This window comes from Anser anser, assembly GCF_964211835.1.
Source record: "Anser anser genome assembly, chromosome: 11".
Classification (NCBI taxonomy): Eukaryota; Metazoa; Chordata; class Aves; order Anseriformes; family Anatidae; genus Anser; species Anser anser.
Window position 1 is genome coordinate 22,476,906 of NC_139732.1, and position 17,761 is coordinate 22,494,666.

The window sequence follows — 17,761 nt, forward strand, 5'->3', positions numbered from 1 at the left end:
TGTTTGTTAATACTGATGAATGATCCTCTGGCAGCCCCATTAATCAAAGCCAATCATCGAAATGTTTTTGGGAGCGGAAATTTGTAGGCGCTGGTTTTGATTCCTGTATAGCATAGCTGCCTTTATCGGTTTCTTCTACGGGGTTTGTGAGGCATCCAGGGGCCTGCCGATTTCTTGACTCAGTGTAAGCTGTTAGGGCCCAGCAGAGGCTGTGCTGGCACCAGGGGCTGGAGCTGGTGCGCAACAAGCAGCTGAAGGAGTCAGGTGCACATCCCCATTGACCCCGGGGGGCGATTTTAGCCCTGATTTCTATTTATTCATTTTTGCTGTTCGCGTGCATTTGCAGTCCAGGTGCCTCTTTGCTGGTTCGGGAAGGATGATTTATTCCCTCGTGTTTCAAAGTGGTAGCTCCACAACTAATCCTTCAGACAGGGGCCCTGCAGCAGTCGCGCATCCCGTCATCCCTACTGAGCGCTGTCTTTGGCTGTGCAGCGGGGCCCTTCCTTGTTCCTATCAGGAAAACCACTCCGCTGGTCGCCCACTTGGTAATTACAAAGAGGTTTCTGTAGGGCAGGTGTAACAGAAAAGATTGGCTCACATGCCTCATTTAATGTGTCCCATTCAAACCGGTAAACTCTGCGTCTAGGAGGTGGAAAATGGATATGCCGAGCGCAGAGCAGAGTCCCAAAATCCGATTTCCATCCTGGAGCGGCTCAGGAGCCTTCTGCTCCTCGGTGGCTCTAGGTCAGGAGCTGCGGTGAGCACGGGGCCAGGCGGATCCGCGCATCCTGCGGGTGGCAGGGACACCTCTGCTCACAGGGGCTGCCAGGCACGGCCCCGTCCCATCGCAAGCACGAGGAGCTTGTTGGGAAAATGCTCACAAATGCTTTCCAGGATGGATTTACGCAAAGGCTGCAGAGTTATTTGCGCTTTTTGCGTGGATTTTCCTGCGGCGGCAAAAGGAAGGTGAAAATCATTAGTGAGAGCTGAACCCTGGGTCATCTGCATAAGAAATGCAGGCTCCTGCCAGCCTGATATAAAGGACAGCCGGAGGTGCAGCAGCGTGAAGTTTTATATCCCGTTTGTGTGTGTCAGCACAGCCTCAAATTTTGTTTTTTTTCTCTTTGTCTCGGTGCTTCAGATAACTTTTTGCCTCGCCATTCTCGCTGTTTGTTTTTCCTCCCTAAGAGCCGATGGCTGACAGTATTCCCCATCTCAACACGTTGACTTGCGCTGTTTATTTAATGACCTTCACTCACTTCGGGATGATTAAGTTCATCTGTGTCTGGGTGTTTTGGTTAGCATTAAATTCCCTTTATTTTGGGAAGTTCATTTCCACACCGTGCTTTCTCCCAGTTGCCTTCCTGTAAGTGAGGAGGGTGGATTTTGATCCAGGTCTCCCCTCCTCCAAACTCCTGTTTTGCAATTTTTCCTTTCTGGCTTGCGACCGGCTTTCCAGTTCTGCCTCTCGGAGCGTGAAAATCCACCCTGGAACAGCACGCTTGCTCCAGCAAAAAAAAAGGAAACTTTCTGCTGCCGCCGAGCCGGGAGCTGATGCCGCTGCCGTGGGGACGGTGCTGCGCCCCCCGTCTGCGTGCCCTGCGCTGTGCCATCCCCAAAAATCCCATCTTTTGCCCATTTTTTTCGCTGCCACCGTCCGGGGTGGTGGTGGTGGGTCTCCTTGCTCATTCATTTACCCCGGGGGGAGCGCAGACCTCTTGGCTGCCATCCGTGTGTCTCAGCAAAGCGGTGACTCAGAGGGCTGTGATTTTTTTGTGCTTTGGGTTTGCGCATGGGGTTTTTTTTTGCAGTGCCGTGTCCAGTTGGGGCCCCACAGCAGCCGGCGAGGGAGAGCGGGGCTCGTCCCTGCAACAGCAACCGAAACGCTCCACCTGGAGGTGAAAGCAAATTATAACGGGGGCTTTGTGGCCAGCTGGTGTTTCTAGATCAGAAGCTGGACCATAAAAAAAAAAAAAACGAAGGGCAGATATGCACGTCGTGTCGACCTGAAAATGGAGCTCTGTTAAGGGAAAGGAGCTGTGATGGGAAAGAAAGCTCTACCACCATGAGCTCGCTCAGATTTTGAGGCCAAAAGTGAGGTTTTGAGTTTTCTGCCCATGCTTCCGGGCATGGCTCTGCTTTCCTGGATGCTCGTTGAAACCCCGCCGTACCCACTTCAAACACAGACCCCGAACGTCCCACCGAACTACAAGCATTCCCCATTCAACCTGCTCACCAGCAGCTTGTGGTTTACAGAAACAGCATTTTTCAGCTATGAGCAATTTACTGAAATGAAGTCACCCAGGCTAATTAGGAGGCTAATTCGGAGAGCCTCAGGACCCTGGGGAAAGCTGGGGCTGCGTTAGAGGCAGCATCTCTGGGTTTTGGAATAAGAGCCCTTTGCTAGCTCAGCTGAATGCTGCAGTGAGCGAGCTGGTGATCTGATCCACCGGGCATTTCCACTGTTCCTGCAAACAAAAACCTTCCCGTGTCTCTGGGGACGTTCTGCACGTAAATATTGCTCCAAGGGAAATTAACGTTGAATATATGTGGAAAATAACCAAAAACTATAGTCATATATCTTGCAAGAATTACAGGAAATTAGCACAAGTGAATTACACTAAACAAAATTACCCTGCCATAGAGCACATGTGGTCTGAGGAAGAACTTGAAAATCATTCGAGAAAGCTTTTTTTTTTTTTTTTTTTTTTTTCAAAGCTAATGGATCTCATAATTTTGCACGGCCCTATTGGAAATAGGAAAGAACCTGCCTCGTTCAATTAAGAATTAGAAGCAGAGCAGCAACAGGGAGAAAGATTTCTATTAAAAAAAAAAAAGTAACTTTGTTCTCAAGCTCCATGAAATCCTGCTGAATTGGGAATTCTCTCAAACGCTGCAGTATTTGCTGCTTTTCAGAAAGCCTTCGTGTTTTCCCTCCCGGGGTGCTCTCTCTGCAAGCATTTCTTTCCTATCCCCAGCAATCCCAGCACTGGTGCATCACAAACATCTTTTATTTTTGGCCCCATAACCTTGTGTTCAGCCAGGCAGGAGGGAAGAAGGGACCTGGCCCTCCTTCGGCGCCAGCCAAACCCGCACCGAACTGGGGTGAGGACTGGGCTGAGCACCGCGGGGTCCCTCTTGCAGAAGCCAAGGATCCGTTCCCCAAAACGTGAACAAAACCCAGCACCTCTCGCCGAGGTCAGCGTTCAGCGCAGCGAAGCATTCGCTGCTGTCTCAGGAAGCAGGAAATTCCTACCACTATGTGGGGAGCGCAGAGTTCAGTGGGACAAACAGTGGTGCTGCCTTAATTGGGCTTGGGCAAGGAGCAGACACCAGGAGACCGAGCACATAAACGCGCCTTCAGGTCCCGGTCCATCCACCCAGGGAGGGGGACGGTGCGGCTCCAGCCGGGTAATTTTAGAGCCCTGAGAGCTTGTTCTAGCAGGAGAAGGTGCCAAAACAAGAGCAAGTCAATAGGCAGCACTGGAGAGCAACGACCGCAGCTTTTATGGTCGGGAAGGGGAAGGATGCTCTCTGCATCCCGAGGGAGCTGCCCTGCCCTGCGCAGAGCCCGGTGGCGTTTTGGGGGCTGAGGGACCTGCTCGGCCCCTTCTGTGGCATTACACGTCCCAAAGTGAGCTGGTGCTGCAGCTACCTCAGAAACCAGCACTGGGGGTCGGTGCTTGGTGGGATTCCTGCCGCTTTGTGGGGTCCCCGAGCTGTGTTGGGGTCCCCATCCTCTCTCCGACGGGGTATTAGTGGCAGCGGTGCCAATGCTGGTGGCCGAGCGCTGTGTGTAGCTGCTCCTCACTGGGAGAGGACAGGTGACAAGGTGACAACGCCATGGCCACGACCAGGTGGGACAACAGCAATTTAACAGCAGCGCCTGGACAAGGTGGCGAGCAATAAAGTGTACATGGGCAAGGCTGCACTAAAGCAATGTTAAGATACACCTGCATGTTTATTCTTCCACCTACGAGGTTTTATATGTTCGTCCAAAAGTTTTCAAAGTCCGCCAGCCCTAACAAGCCAGACCTTGTCAGGTGTGTGCAGCACCTCTGACTCCACCACGGCGTGCCGAGAAATGCAGGCTTATGCACCATGGGGCTGTGCATCCCCCGCTGGGGTCTGGGGATCCAACAAGCATCCGTGCAATTGGGGCGGTTTGGGAAAGCGTCCGCACGTTGTGTGCAGGCACTGCAGGTGGTCTGCGTGGGCACAAAGGCCCCGGCACATCCCTGCTGCCAGCTCAGCTCCGCGTGTGCAGAACGAAGGGTGACGGGCTTCGTATCACAAACGGAAAGCTGGCTAGAGCAGGATGTGTCCTTCTGGGGGAGGTTATCTGGACGGGGAGTTCTCTGGCACCAAAATGTGATGGTTGGATATGAAAAATTGTTGGCTTCGATGTAATTCTTCAACTGTCGGAGTGGGTGTGAGAGGGACTACTATTCCCCCCATTCCTTTCCCAGTCTTCTCCCCTCTTCCCCAAAGAAAACCCTCTCCCAAACAAAGAGGTTTGTTATGTCTCATTGTCTTCTCTGGCACTTGGAAATGCGAGTTTTTCCCATCTATCTTTTGGCATTGGTTCGCGCTCTGTGTATCTTTGTTGGTTTTGCACTGATTCTCGCTCTGAGGCTGACTTTGGGACCATGGGAAAGGCTTTATGGCTGCGATGGGGCAGCGAGATGTCTGAGCCGAGGCACCGCTCACCCAGGCGAGGAAGCCCATGGCATCGCCTACGGTGGGCTGCAACGTGCCAGGGTCCAACCCAGGCTGCCGGCAGGAGGCGAGGAGTTTTACATCATTTTTTTATTCCTCAGACACACAAGACCTCATTTTGATGTCGTACACAGCAGCGGGTCCCGCACGTCCTTCTTGTGGGAGGTGCGGGGGTAAAAACCCCGCTGGTCCTGGGCTGGAGCTGGATGTGTCTGTGAGAATTACCTGCCGTGGGCTTTGGTGTTAGCAGGTGATGTCAGTCGTATGGGATGTATCTCCAGCCTAGGAACCGGAGCGGGTAAATAGGATCCTGAAGCAGAGCCCTGGTCCTGAGATGGGTGTTGTGTGGGAGATGTACGTGGCTGGAGGAGCAGCACAGCATTGCCTTCAGGAGAGGCAAATTGGGCAAAATACCCCGATCTGCAGCCAGCAGTCCTTTTCATAGCCTAAAGAGACGGTAGAAATACCCACGAGGAGAGCAGTACCCGTGCCCGACGCAGAGGGCGGCGCGAGCCGCTCGTCCTGCCATGCCTTGCTCTGCGCCGACCTTGGCAAAAAGTGTGTTCCTACTTGACTCTGCCACTTCGCCGTGGAGATTATTACCAATCCGGTACATTTTTGAAAGCAAATGAGGTTTCAAAACGCCTGCTGGTAAGACCTTTCTTGCCCTCAGTGGAGTCATTAATTCAATATGCTGAAATACCATTTTAATTAGTTTGCACGACGGTCCCGAGAGCAATGAAATAATGCTCTTTATTGTGTGAACATGTAGTGCGCCATGTGTAATCCTGCTCTTTATCTCTTGTCTTCTGTTCTGTCTCACTGGCAAATATTAGTGCATCCTGTCTCCCCGTCATAGCCTTGCGCGAGCACGCCAGCAATCCCCAGTGAGACGCTCGATGTTACATTAAAACACCACCACAGTTATTGCTGTAGCCAGAAAATTCAGAGCGAGAGGCTGCTTTTGATCGCTGATGACGTAGCCAGGTATTACGGTGCCCCCCGTCTGTTTGTAGAAGCATTTATCCCTCACCCCCGTCTTCCTCTTCCCAGCTCTGCTGGCTGTCGCGGTGCCGTGGGAGGACCAAGAGTCACCCCAAGAGAGCAGGGCCGTGGCTCTGAGCTCTTAGTCCATGGCAGAGGCGATTCCAAGGACGGGAATGGACTGAGGGATCCCGCCACGGTCGCCCAGGTGCTCTGCAGTGAGCACAGAAAGTCTTTGCCTGTGGCTGAAGCACCGCTTGGGTTTAATTTCATGCCTGGTGAGCACGCTGAGCTGCTGGCGTACCGTATTTCAGTGCAACACCAGCCCTGGCTGATCCACTGCAGCCAGCCTGGAAATGCAGGAGAGTCTGGTGTTAACCTGACCCTGCCTTCTACCCCTTGACCCCATGTCTTGCCTAAAACATCGTTTGCCACCTCCCGCTTTCCAAGACCGACCAGAGACCAAAAAGGGGGGTTGCGGGCTGGGAATGAGAGCTACCCCCTCACCACGTGTGAAGTCTCCGTCGGATGCTGGCAGTGTGATGTCTGCTCCCTTCTCCTTTCTGCTGGCCCAAGCTCTCGAGCTCGTGAAGGACAGCAGAGAAGGGGACGGGCACGTACCACCCCGGCACCGTGGCAGAGCACGGCGTGTAGAAGATGTCTGCGGTCGCAGGGAGGACCTGCCGCCTCGAGGACGGCTCTCATTTTGCATCCCCAGGTGGCCATGGCGAGTTTCGTGGGCAATGCCTTGTTACTTTTCCTCCTTCCGACCTGCTCCGTGCTGAGGAATGTGATCGCGATCCCTGACTGGAAGTGGTGCCGCACGCCGTCCCGCGCGGATGCGACCGAAGGAATGCACTGAGCCGTACGGGAACTGCGGGCGGGCGTAAATCATCTTCGCTGCTCGTTTGCAGTTCTGCTCAAGCAGAGGGTTTTTTGCTGGTAATGTCCTTGGTATGCGTTTCTTGAAAGGTTATGTCACTTAATGGATGTCACAGAGCTGCGGCGAAACTCCCCCGTCGGGCTGGGTCCCGCTAGGCTGAGCTCGGTGTTTAAAGCTGCTTTTATTCCGATTCGGCCACAGCACCATTCCTTGGGCACAAACCAAAGGTCTTCTCGCCATCACATGGCCCAGCTTCTGCAGGCCCACGTGGCCAGGGCCGACTCCCTGGGAGAAGTCAGCAGCTGAAGCTCATCCTACGCGAACGGGGGAAAATCGTGGTGATTTTGCAATTCACCTCTTCAAGGAAACGTGACAGATAAAGTACACAGAGATCCAAACGTTGCGAGGATTCCAGATAAACCCAGGCGTTTCATTTCAGCTAACCCAGGAACTAGACAAAATAATAAATGTCCAAGTCTCTTTTCCTGCCTCTTTTTCTTAATGGCTCTTGAAAGGTCTTTGAACACAAGTCCAAGCCCTCTAAATAGTCCCAAATCCTCCCTCATCCTGTTTTGATGCACCTGAGCTCTCCTCCAGCCCTTCTCGCTTTTATATCTGGTTGCTAAAAATGACTAGTGAGAGACCTTCTCTTTCGTAATCGTCCCATCCTTTTCCAGATGATTCTTGCTCAGCCCCACATACGATCCAGGCATCCCACCAGGTCTGTTACTTAGTTATTTCAGCGCTGGAATTCAGATTTTAAAGCTGGTTTGCCTAAAAAGGTGCCTGCGTTTCTGGCTGCCGAGCTTCTAGAGGAACTGGGGATCATCAGTGGAAAAAGGCAATGGGAAAAACAGATAAGCTCCACGTTCAGGATGAAGTTTTCAGTCGTGAAACATAGACATAAAATATCCTCAGCGACAAAACAGAATTCACCGGCTGCGTGCTCCCGAAATCATCACGAGGGGATCACATTTCTCATAAGCTCATCTCGTTTTTCAAGGAATGCGGTGATAAGCTTGGAAATTTGTTGTGCAAAAGCAAAGGTGGAAGAAAATCTTCAGCCCTAAAAAATCAGCTGAGGGCTGAAAACCAACCTCATCTTTGCTCCCTTTGAGGTTTTCTCCCATTTGTAGCCCCGAGCCCCTTCCAGGCATCCCGCTGCTCGTGTGGGGTGACTTCCCCTGCAGCTGGGAAGGCCTGGCTGGTGTGGGGCACTTCAAACCCTGCAGGCTTGGGGACTGTTCCTACACGTTGTAAAAAAAGGCCTCGAAATTGATATCGGCTCTGAAACCCAATCTCTTCCAAATCAGGGAGGAGCTGCTAAAGCCGGTCCAGCTTTTTGTCTGTTGAAACAAATTGCTCTGAAAGAGAACAAAACCCTTAATGGATGGCTGAGCACGCCAGCATCTTTATCGTCGACTGTAATCTGCGCGGGGAGGTCGGTTGTGACTAATAAGTGCATCCCGTTGGATAATGTGCCATAAATTAAAAAAAAAATAAAAATAAAAAAACTCTGAGATGCTTCCAGGCCACTGCAGGGAAGAGGAAGAGGAAAGACCGGAACACAATGGTGCGAAGGATGCGTGCGAGCACAGCCCTTGGGGACGCAGCCCACTAGGAGTAAGGGACATCAGCTATTAAAGCCCTGGGGTTTGCCAGGTTGGATCCTGTCACTCCAGAGACACAGGAGAACTGTACCAGGACAATGGTGTTGGCCCAGGTCTGTCAGCTTTCCTTGGCCCCAGGTGGCAGGTGAGGGAAGGCGAAGCAGCAAGCTCTGCAGCTCCGTGCACCGGGCTCGCCCCGGCCGCGTGGCAGGAGGTATCTGCAGGCAGCCCCCGCCCCAACGCCGGCAATGTGCCTCGCATTAAGGCTGAAACGTATATTAGTTGTTGTCATCCTCCCGCAAACCCGTCCAGATGGTTTTGCTTTCCCCTGCAATCGTCTGGAAAGGGCACGCGCGCGCCCGCCGCCGGGGGATGAGGCTGGGGGGGACCAGCAGGTAGGAGCCAAAATGCACCCCAACACCGGCTCCGTTTGGGGTCACCATCAGGAGGGGTCTCCTGGCTGTCACCCCCTCTGTATTACACCAGAAGAGTTTATCGGGGCAGGTTTTGTCTCAGCATCCCGCAGAATAGCGTTGCTCGCCACTTGGCAAATTATCCTGAGGTTTTTTTTTTCTCTTTTTCTCCTTCCTGCGCACAGGACGGACGTGGCTTTAATGCCTCGGTCGTGCAGGAAGAGATCCAGGCTCAGGACATCCTTTTTTAGTAATTCCCAATATCTTTTAAGGCATTACCTGCAAGCTCGGGCAGACAGGCATTTTATTACCTACCTGCAAAGTGATTCCCGTTATTAGCTTTACTGTGCACTGTAAAAATGAATAGTGGAATTTAACCTAATTGTGGTAATACGGAACAGCAAAGCAATCCGGTTATGTAACATGGCCTGCTCCTAACCAGAGAAAGGGAACCCTCTGAAATGTTATTTTTCCAGTAGGATGGCTGCTTTCTAATTAAGTTTATTAAGTAATATCAAAAGCATATGGAAGGGGAAATGCCATCGGTTCATCATGAAGCGATTAAGTTTGTTAGAAAGTGAAGAGCACAGACAGTGATTTCTCAGAGCTAGTGCTGAAAAGATAATATCTACCCCGGCTTATCGGCACATCTATCTCGCACGGGGCTCTTTAGCCAGCCCATTTGCTTGGCTTATACCGTCAAAGCCTTTCTGCCATTATCCTAGGGATTATTCTTCTGCCAAAACGAGAAGTAATCCCAAAATTCCCTCGACTGAATCTAGGAAGTTATTAGGAATTCGCTCGCGTGTGTTACATTTTTACACTCTATTATCCTATGCAGATCTTGCCTTCAAAGATTTTGCTGCTTGAACAAATCTGTCCGTTTCGAACCTAATCCAGCTGCGGTACCTGTTCTAATCTAAATAATGCTTCTTATGCTAAACCTCTCCCTCCTTGCTGCTTAATCGGTTTTTGGCACCGCTTCTCATCGTGAGCTTTATCTCCGGTCCTCTTTCCATGAAAAAAAAGGGCACTTATCTCGGTGCTCGGGCTGTGATGGGAGACGGTGCGGGACCAGCTGCTGCCTCGTGCAAGGGGCAGGTTTTGGGGCTGAGGGCTTCCTCCAACCCCGGCTGTCCAGGACTTCTCCTGGAGCTCAGGGCTGAGTCTTTGAGACGGCCAGAAGGGCGTGAGCAGAACAGATAGCACCCGATTATTTCTGGCCTAAGCCACCTTCGCTTATGGGTGTGCTAATGAGCCGTTCCCACACAGCTAATTTAAGAGGGACGAAATCTGTGCCAGAAGGGGAAGCGGAGGCAATAGCCCGCTGTACTGCGATTAAAGGTGGCAGTCAATTAAACCGGAGCAGCAACTAATTGCTTATGGGATATTCCACCACGATGCCCCTCTAGGTGCTGGCGTCCGTGCGGGGCAGGGACAGAGCTTTGCAAGGGGACAGCAGGAAGGCTGGGGCCGCTGGTGTCCCCGCAGTGTCCCTGTGTGACCGCTGATGTCCCCGTGCTGTCCCCGTGCAGCTTCCAGCCCCCGTCCGTGCCTGCCTGGCGCCACGCGCAGCGCTGAGCGCTCGCTGCCTGCAGAAACGCTCCAGGTCTCGGTGCAGCAGTGGCTCCCGTGAATATCTGTCTTTGCAATCAGGCTCTGGTTTTATTTATTTGTTGTAAGCAGCGTCTCGCTGTCCAGCAGGCTCTTGTTTCGCAGTTGCCATTTGTCTTAATTGCTTTGTATTTCCACACCTCTGCGCTGCTGGCAGCGAGCGCGTTTCCTCCGGAGCTTTCCTGCCTCTCAACGTCTTCCGAGGGAAGCTTCTGCCTCGTCTCTCACGCGGTCCTCGCTGCCTCTGTGCACACTTTCACGGGGATGGTTTCCAGCCCACGAATCCCCCACCTGGTGCACGACCACTTCCTTACTCCCGTCCCCGTTTTGCACCCCCAGCTCCGGGCAGGAAAGCAAGCAGGGGAGCAAGAGACATGCAGCTGAGTTACAGAGGGCGATGGGTGTGCAAAATGGATGCGTTTCGTTCCGGGTGAGTTTTGGAGCATCATTTATGGTTGGTTTGCTGCCCTCGTCGGGGGGTGGGATACGGCTTCCAGGTGCTGAGCTTTGGACCTGGGCAGCCCCTGCCCCCAAAATCTGCTGGCGGCCACTGCTCACCTGCCCGGCCCCATCCAAAATCTGCCCGTGTCCCTCTGCAGCCCCCCCACGCCTGAGCAGTCGGGGCAGTGACCCCGTGGGATGCGTTTACATGTGTCGGGATGAGAGAGAGCCTAAACGTCTGCTTCACTTCAGCTGCTTGCTTAACTGTTCTCCTGGGCGAGGATTTAGGTTATGAATTCAGAGGCTGCTGAAGCTAAAAGCGCATTTTCTAACCTTTAATCTGGTGCGCCTGCCTTCCTTTCCCATTTCTGCCTTGCTTTTGTTCCAGGAAAACTTTCTAACTGAAGGCTCAGCTGGTGCAGCCGAGCCATAGACGGGTCCTTGCCACGGGGGGGGGGGGGGGTTGTGCTCGTCTCTACTTAAAGGAAAAAAAAAGAAGAAAAAAAAAGCAGGGGGAATGAGAACAACATGCAAATCAGATGATGCAAGCCTATAACCCGACCTGGGACGTCACCGCACAGACTATTTATTTCAAAGATTCACCCTTTTCCATGGCAACTCGGGGCTGGAGGCACAGGCTGTACGGAGGAACGTGCCCTGCTAAAGCCATTCCCGCGGCCGGCGGGCTCCGCTTACGGCACCTTGCCGGGCTGGGGGGGCGGGGGGGCTGCACTTTACATCTTTCCATAGGAAACTTCCCTCCGGGGCCCAGCTTTTGGTCTGAATTTGAAGCGATTGCACAACCCAGGGGTTGCTCCTCAGCTTAGGAGAAGGGAGGATTTCCCCCCCCCCGCCGGACTTTTGACTACACGGATTCAGCGGTGCCGCCATCACCGGCGGTGCGCGGGAGATGCTGCTGGAAGCCGGCAAGAGCATCCTTGGGTGGCTGCATCACTGTCGGGGGGGGAAATCACTTTCAGAGGAGGGGGGAGCATCGTTTTCGGAGGGGTTGGCTTGTGCAGGGTGCAGGTTTGGCCGACTCCGCGTGCGGTGCAGCAGGAGCTGCTATTGCGGCGCTGCCTGCAGCTGCAGAAGCAGGTAGCAAACATCGCGTCCTGGCGCTCTCCCAGTGAGACCACACTTATGATTAATGGGCTTATAAAGAGGAGCTTCCCCTTCCTCCTAGCAGCACTTACGGTCGGACCACATCTGCTGGCCTCCGGGCCCGAATCCTTGCTTCTGCTCCCGTGCTCGCAGGCGCAGAGACCCCAGAGCAAAAGCAAAGAGGGGGGCAAGGATCCAGCCCGAAAATGCGAAACCTCCCCAGGCTGGGCACGAAGGGTGCGACAGTTGTTGCAGAGTTTTATATGAAGGAGACAATCACTCAATTTTTTTTTTCTTTATTAAAACAAAAAGGACACTTGGCAGAGCCCGGGGTGCTGTTACTCATTTAGTTAGCAGAGCATGTGGCTGTTTGTGTAGATATTATTTCTCTGGAAACGCTGGTTTTAGTTAATCACTCTGTAACTTGTATTGGATTCTGTGTTTATGTATTAGCCAAAGCCTCTTTCTGGGCCTTCATGACATAATTTTGAAGTGTTGAAAAATCAGCTTATTCTCTGCCTTCACGGTCTGATATTTTGAAGCATTTTTTCCCTTGTGAAGAAAATCCTCATAAACCACCTCATTCTTCAAGCGAAAGAACAGCTGAAAAAAAAAAAAAAAGCGAGAGAAAGGGAGCTTTTCTTGGCTCGCGAACGGAGTGGCAACATCCTGCTCGTTTGATAAGCCAGGAGGAGAAGGGAACGAGCCAGGGCCTGGTTTTGATTAGAGCTCCTTAGGGACCGCATGCCCAAAAGCGCTGGCGCGGGTGGCCCAATGCTGCCGGCTCCTCTTCCTCGGGGCAGGCGGGGCTGACGGGCAGCACGGATGCCTCAGCTCCTCATTGGCTTTGTTTCAGCCTGCAGAAATGAAATATTTCCTGAAATGCCGTGCCCTAAACCCAAAGGGAACACCTTTGGTGCCGAGGCTTGCGGGAGCCACGGGGAGCTGTCGTTTGCTGAGCATCGTGCTGGTGCTGAGTGAAAATGCTTTGCAAAGCTTGCAAATCCCCATGCGTAGAGCAGAGGACATCTGTCCAGCTGCTCCACCGGTGCCACCAAGGGCTGTCCCCTTCTCGGCAGCATTCAGGGACCTGCCAGCGTGCCCCCCTGTGGCCCCTGGGGACATGGGAAGGGGGACACCGGGAGGCCAGCCCTGCAAACCAACAGCGCGCAGAGCTAAAGCGGGACATCTGTCAGCACGGCCAAAGCCCAAAGTTTAGGTTTTTGTAGTAAAAGGGCTTTAGGAAAGCTAATAGGAAATAGAAATGTTTCCATTACTGCTTCATTTCCATTAAAATAGTTTTTAAAAGTACATAGGCGGCTTTAGTGACATAAACACATCGGCTTTGGGCTGCTGTGCCAGAAGAAGAGAGTGAAAATGATTATTAGAGTAGGTCAGCTATGGGAAAAACGTTGAGAAAAACCTCCTTGGCACTTTGGATCCTTTTCTGTTTTGCAGGCTTTAAAATGCTTTTCCTTCTGTTTGGTGAAACTTGCTTTTAGGGGGCATTTTTGACATTTTCCCCCTCTTTTGCCCTTTTTTGCAGTAGCAGGGGGGCTGGCAGGAGTATTCGAGGAACCTTCTTCCTTCCACAAGCTTTTCATATTTTGTTTTTCCACTATGTAACCTTTTAAAAATTCTTCTAACATTAGAAATATTACGATGTTTCATATTTCCTTGGCCCAACTGTACCCTTTCTGGAGTTTGAGCTGCTGCTTCAAAGCCACAAAAGACCAAACTGAAACATAAAGAATTTGCTACCAGAAATGATGGAAAACTCAGCCTCCTCCGTGAGGGCTGCTCTGTCAGAGGCGGTAAAAAAAAAAGGGGAAGAAAATAAAAAAGGGAGAATGACTCCACATCCCAACGAGTACACAGAACATTAAGACAAATGGGAAAAAGAAGTTAGACAAGGTTTATCGTTGTTTCAGGAAAGGTCATTTCTTACTGGGTCTCCTCCTAAGAACGTCTGAAATTCTAAAGGTTGACCAAGAATAAACAGGCAGAGAAAATGGCTTTTGTCTGGTTCTGCTGGGAAAAAAAAAATGTATCAGAGCTGTAGTGTAGAAGTGGTGACAAACATTATGCATTTTTAATTTCCTGCAATTTTATTATTTTTATCTGTTATTGTCTGGAGATAGAAGCTGAAGCACGGGTTTTGTTCAGCTGCGACATGGGGATGCCGGCACGTGGCTACGGCCCAGTTCCTTTCCTGTAATTCCACCGTGATTTGGGCCGATCTCAAGACATGGGGAAATTAGTAACAAAATCCACATTGCGGCATAAAAATGTGTTCCCTTCCATCCGGACATGTTGGTTTTGGCGAAACCCAACCCAGGGAGCACCCACGAAACACCTGCGTGGGGCTGCACCCACTCTCCTCAGCCCTCAGGGCCGTGACGCCTCTCTTTGACCCTTTCACGGCGCTTTTCCTAACTCCCTATTCCCTCAGTTTCTGCTGCTTTTAAAGCACGGCACATTCGAGGCTAGCTTTGCTGAGCTTTTCAGGAAATGAGCGTTTTTCTGTTTAAAAGAGAAACACGAATGAGGATGAGGATGGCCAAAAAGCCAGAGGTGCCCCGGGGTGGTCCCCAGCTCCAGCCCACTCCAACCCCTCCTGCAGAAACGATGCTGGTGCTGGTTCCTTTGGTATTACATCCGAATATTTGGTATTATTTGTGCAGCAGAGGCATGAAACCATGCTCCAAAGCCTTGATACAGCCTTGCTTTTTTATCAGCAGCATCATGCACCACTTCCCACCAGGCCAGCTCCCCGCGAGCACAAATCCAGGTCTCCCATCGGCTCCAGCCCGGTTGGAAACGCGGCGTGCTTCCCGCGTGGGAAGGGGACGATCCTTCGCGAGCTCCCTTCTCTCCTCTCCCTGACACCTCGTAAATCCGGTGTCTGCCTCCGGAGGCTGGTGGGAGATGCTGGGGCTGCCTCCCCGTCCCCAAGCAGCGGCGCTCGCCAGCACATTCGTGGCAGTCTGGATGCGGAACGGCATTGCGTTGGACGGGCCTTTAATTAGTTTCCAAAACGTGTTTTTTTTTTTTGTATACAAAAAGTGCTAAGGGCCAAAGCTGCTCTTCATTACCTTCTTTTGATTTTCCTGGAGCTAATTTAGGCTGCGACTTGCAGAGCCGAAGGCAGCGGGCGCTCTGTGCGTCGCTGCCCCTTGCACACCTCTGAGGGCGCACGGGCGCTCTGTGCACACGCGTGTGTGCAGCCCACCGGGGCACAGGGTGCACCCAAGCCCTGCTTTGCCTCCGTTCTTCTCCCAGGCCCTGCGATGGCTCCTTAAAGCAATTCCTTTGCCTGTCTCTTCGTCTTCTCCAGTCTTTCCCAGTAGCAGCTCTGCAGGTCCAGTGGTGATGTGGGTGGAAGAACAGAAGGGCAACGCAGGGACAGATTCAGCAGCGTTTGTCCCGAACAGCCCTGGTGGGGCTGTGTCCACTTTTATCCAATCTTCAGCCGGTCTCATCCCCTCTGTTCTTCACCCAGCCTACATGTGACGGCACCGTGCAGATGCATGTAGGACGAAAGCTGGCATTTTCGACAAGCTGGGGGTGCAGGGATTTGGGAAGCGATGAACGGAAGACGGGTTGAAAACAGCCCTTCTGAGCTAAACTCTGCAACCTCAGCCTGGGACCTGGTCTCCATCCTCCTGTGCTCAAATCTTGATGGTGCTGGGGGTGGGGGACGCGGCACAACCCATCCACGCCTGCCCAAGCTCGGCCAGGGCGCAGAGCTCCCAAACCCAGCACAATCCACCCGGCATCTTCTTTGTCCCTCGGCAGGGACCCGTCCGTCGCGGCGCCGGCTTCCTGCCGGGAGCGCTGGGCACGGGGCAGACAAGGGGCGAGCACGGGCAGGAGCGGGCTTGTTGCAGGGGCAGGCGGGGGCCGGCCGGGAGAGCAGGTATCGAAATGCGAACGCACAAAGAAGGCTTTCTGAGGTTGCCCAGGAAACGGCAATTCTGGAATTTCCTAACTTCGGCGTGTTTGCTTTTGCAGCTTTAATGTTCCTTTAATAACGTTGGCGGCGCGTTCGTGCGCGTGCGTGTGTGTGTGTGCAGTCGATAGTTTATAAAGTAGCATCAATCTCTGGAGCTTTGGGATTGTCAGAGGATAGAAAGCCCTGTATAAATGCAAGTGGTTATTTAACATTTGCTGTTTTCAGGGTTTTTTCATGCGGAAACCTAGAAGTCAGAGGGCTGAACCTATAAGCGCTTTAAATGAACAGCTTAGGGGTGGAAATCCTGCCTCCTGAGGCTCTGCTTGCTTTGCTAAAGGGGATCATTTTGGAGACTACCGTGCCTTTGAAAGCAAACCAGCAAGAATTTGATTTAACTCAGTCCCGATCCCCCCAAATCCAACCAACCCCGGCAGCTCTCAGAGCCCTGCGAGCAAACAGCGGCACCGGGCAGCGACCCCCGGGATCGGGGCTGCGGCTACGGGGCCGGATCCTGCCCGGGGCTGAGCTGTGCCCGGCCGGCCCCGCTGCCTCCCCTGCCACGGATCCTGCCAAAGGCAGAGCTGGAGCTCGCGCGCTTTCTGCTCGGCTCCCCGCTCGCGCGTGTGTTCTGTTCCTTTCATGTTTTTTTATTGCGAGCAATCATGATTTGCACGTTAATATAATATCATCATGATAATCTGGCAGTGGGCAAAGCTGGATGCGGCGCTGGAAAGTTCCTCCGTCTCCTCTTTCCATTATTCTTGGAAGGGAGGGCAGCGTGAGGCGGGGGCTGAGGAAGCCAAGGGAAGGGATTTATCAAGGAGGCAAGGCTGGGGACGAGCACCCATTCATTTCGAATAAAAAATGGTGTGAGTGGAAACTTCAAAAGGTGAACCAAGACCGTGCCAAAGGGATGGAGAGTAGGGTAAAAAGTCAAGTGATGCAACTGTATTTAATTCTTCTTTCGCTCTAATTATTTTTGAGTCAGTATCACTTCGCCTTTCAAACCCTGACTCATGACTTCTGCATGCTTGAGGCTGGCAGGGCTGGACGCGGTACAAAAATGTTGGGACTCCAAGAAAGCCTGGCAGAGCGTGTGATTTCCCTATAATAATAACAATAATAATAATAATAACCTGAGCTAATCCCCTTACGTTTTCTGTAGCTTTTAATGCTCTGCTCCCGCGTGCTCCGTCTCATCCCTGCGCGTTGCCTGCGTCGGCGCGCTCGGGCTCCGAATTGCCTCCCGGCAATTAGCCGAGTTAAAAATTCCTCCCTGACCTCGCTGGGGTTGCTCTCTCTCGGGCTTGGCAAGCGTCTCGGAACCGCTCCAAAGCCCCACGTGCCGCGACTCGCCGCCGGGCCCCTCGGGGCAGGGGGAGCTGGCGCAGGTGGGACGGGGAAGAGCGGCCAGGGCAGGAGATGCTCGCGCGGGGCCGCGGGCTGTTGGAAAGTTCAGCAGGAGCAGGCTGCGAAGGAGCGGTTTGGCAGCCGGCCACCGCCGCGTGCTTGCTGCAGGTAACCTGCCCTTCGAGCCCGGCTTTCGCAGGTTTTCGCCCAAAAAAAAAAAAAAAAAGTTTTTCGACGAAAAGCCAGCGCTGCTTTTCCGGGCGGCGTGCCCGGAGCTCGCGCCGCCTCTTCGCCGGGCTGCTCCGCGCGTGGGGCAGGCGGGGGTCCGAGCAGACAAAGATTTTCCAATTAATTATTCCCCAGGTGAGATTTCTGGGGGCGCTCTGCTCCCTGGGAGAGGTTTTCCAGGAGGTCATCAGCAGCAGTGCCCCAAATGAGACGGTGATCTGGCAGCAGGCAGGTGCTCGGGCGGCACAAATATCTTCTCTCTGCGTGGTTGGGATCATTACACCCGGAAAACATACAGCAAATTGGGGCAGCACCCTGGGATTTGACTGCTGCCTTGTAACGCTGAGGTCTGTAGGTCCCTGTTGAGCGGTGCTTCTTGCTTCGGAAGGGGTTGGGAAGGTTTCACTAGAGTAAAACAACCCGGCAGGAGGGGGCGCAGAATTGGCCCCGGCTTGCCCCA

General features: G+C 52.8%; 1 protein-coding gene across 6 annotated transcripts in view; it reads left to right on the forward strand.

Moving 5' to 3' along the window:
• Positions 1-17,761, forward strand: part of ZNF469 (zinc finger protein 469) — a 230,424-nt gene that overhangs the window by 145,260 nt on the left and 67,403 nt on the right. The window contains exon 1 of one of the 6 annotated variants that reach the window (XM_083851754.1): positions 10,629-10,653. The exons of the other annotated variants lie outside the window; for them this stretch is intronic. The gene's annotated coding sequence lies outside the window, so the exon portion shown is untranslated. Of the gene's footprint in view, positions 1-10,628; positions 10,654-17,761 lie in introns of those variants that run through there. 6 annotated transcript variants of the gene reach the window in all.